This window comes from Miniopterus schreibersii (genome assembly GCF_964146895.1).
Source record: "Miniopterus schreibersii genome assembly, chromosome: 2".
NCBI lineage: Eukaryota > Metazoa > Chordata > Mammalia > Chiroptera > Miniopteridae > Miniopterus > Miniopterus schreibersii.
In genome coordinates, this window is record NC_138102.1 from 14,155,195 (window position 1) to 14,157,782 (window position 2,588).

At 40.6% G+C, this 2,588-nt stretch overlaps 1 pseudogene across 1 annotated transcript; it reads right to left on the minus strand.

The window, feature by feature from the left end:
- Positions 1-455: 455 nt before the first annotated feature.
- On the minus strand, positions 456-850 carry LOC308553621 (small ribosomal subunit protein eS24 pseudogene; annotated as a pseudogene). The gene has a single exon. The product of its transcript is annotated as a small ribosomal subunit protein eS24 pseudogene (transcript).
- Between the last annotated feature and the right edge of the window lie 1,738 nt (positions 851-2,588).

Sequence of the window (2,588 nt, forward strand, 5' to 3'; positions counted from 1 at the left end):
TCCTTTCAGTTTCTGTCGCCTATGGTATATTACCCGATTACTATCTATACCTTTTAAGTAGTGATTTTAATGCAACTAAACAGGTGCCATAATTTACTCCTCCAAGGGGGCTGCTTTTCTGTGATGATGAGATCCACTGAATTAACACTTAATCATATTAGCTGGGATTTGTGGGCAGCCTCCAGGTGAAAGGACAGGGTATAAATGTGCAGCATTACTCTTGCTCTTTTTTATTGTAGCTCATTCTTGCCCATTTAGATTTCAGAAAATCAGGACTGTTTAATGATGTCAAGGGCACAGCCAGGAAACTGCAAAGAGGCTATAATGACTCAGGGGGAAGATACAAGACCAGATGTAACAGGAATGGTTTTATTTTATTTTTTAAAAGTTCTTAGTTTATTAATCTTCCCATGAAAAATCTGCACACTCACCGCAGATAAAGTCACTGAAGAATCTTAACTCCTTCTTTCTGCAGCACCAGCATCAGCCTTTGCGGTCCCCCTGACCTTCTTCATGCTGCTCTTGAGTTCCTTTCTGTGTTTCCTTGAGGCCCTCTTCTCATACAGTCCATGTCTTGCAAGTCTATGTTTGGGTTCATTTTTCTTTGTGTAATCCAAGGAATCATAAATCATGCCAAAGCCAATTGTCTTGCCACCACCAAAATGGGTTCTGAATCCAAACACAAAGATGACATCTGGTGTGGTCTTGTACAGTTTGGCTACTTTTTCCCAAAATTCTGTCTTGGGTGCTGTTGCCTTCCCAGGTGAAGGACGTCGATGACCATTTGTTTCCGCAGAAGTAGTCTGTTGGTGACAAACTTCTGGGTGTGGATAGTTACTGTATCATTCATGATGAAGGTTGATCTTCAAGCGGCCAGGGCGAAAAAGACAACAGGGGTGATTTTATAAGCTTCACCATAGCTAGACACAATGTGCTACAAACCCAGAGGAAAGACTAATAATGAAAGGCAGCACAAATTTAGTAAAGCCACAATTAGCTGATAGAGAAAAGGAGGGATAAAGAGAATATTAAAACCACTGATAAGTCTAAAATGTAGTTACATTTGTCTGTGAAATACAGTCATGCCCAGAAGCACATACCTAGGTCCCCAGAGTCACAGAGTAACATTTGTTGCATCCAGTGGCTGCCTACTGACTAGGAACACGGTACTGACCCAGAACCAGGCTTGGCAGAGGTGTGGAGGAGACTGATTCAGCAGGTCTGCATTTTAACAGACACCCCAGGAGGTTCTGAGGCAGGTGGTTTGTAGACCACACTTGGAGAAACTCTAAAATAGATGACTCCAGGATTTTTCAGCTGTACATAATATACACACTATCTCTAAACATTCAATTCTTTGTATATCTTATGCGTGCATAGCCTCTGTGTACATATGCAGGGAGAGACTGCACCATCTGTTTCTCTGCTATATATATGGATTCCACATGTGCCTCATTCACAATAGGACAACTGAATTCATAAGTTTTCAGTAAAATCAAATAAATATAGTGTATGGATTTGAGTATTTTCTTTCCTTCCTTGGCCCAGAAAAAGAACATAATTTATAAAGGATGACCAGGATCACAAACACAACTCCACATCTTCAAAACTAAACACAGAAGTGTCTGTGTGTTTGATTTCAGGTTCCATTTCAAACAAATCTGGGGGTCTTATCTTTGCTGTTCTGAAGGCTTCTCTGTCCTTGCAGCCTCAAACCTGAATTTTGACCTCCAAAGTCTGATGCCTTGTGGAGGTCTCTGACACCTGCCTGTCATTATTGCTGAGCTCTAGCCTGCCCTGACTAAGTGGAAATGAATTTTTCCTCTTCTGTTAATCTCACCATCAGGGCTGGCAAGTAAGTTTCAACTCATGAGCCGATTCTGAGCATTTGGTAGAGGCTGACTGAAGGAGTGGGTAGAGAGGATTCTGAGACTCTGTATGGGCTCCAGATAAAGGAGTGTGATCTGGGTCCCTATGGGGTAGGATGGGGTCACTTTTGTGTCAACTATTTGCCAGTCCAGCCTGGGTTTTCTATTTCAAAGACCTACTCATTTTTATATATAATTTAGAACTGGAAGAGAATTTGTTCTTTCTTTCATTCTTTTTTAGATTCTACATGTAAGTGATACCATGCAGTATTTCCTTTCTCTATCCAGCTAATTTCACTTAGCATAATGCCCTCCAGCTTCATTCATGTTGTTGCAAATGGCAGGACTTTCTTTTTTAAAAATATTTCATTGCATATCTATACTATATATGCATCGCATTTTCTTTATACATTCATCTATAGATGGATACTTAAGCTGTTTCCATATGTTAGCGAATAGTGCTGCAATGCACATGGGAGTGCAGATATCTTTTCAAGATAGTGATTTCATTTCCTTTGGATATGTACTCGGAAGTTGGGTTGCTGGGTCATATGATAGTTCTATTTTTAATTTTTTGAGGAACCTCCATACCGTTTTCCATAGTGGCTGCACCAGTTTACATCCCCACCAGCAGTGCACAAGGATTTCTTTCCTTCACATCTTCGTTGATGTTTATCGCCTCTTCTCTTTTGGATAATAGCCATCCCGCTAGGTATGAAA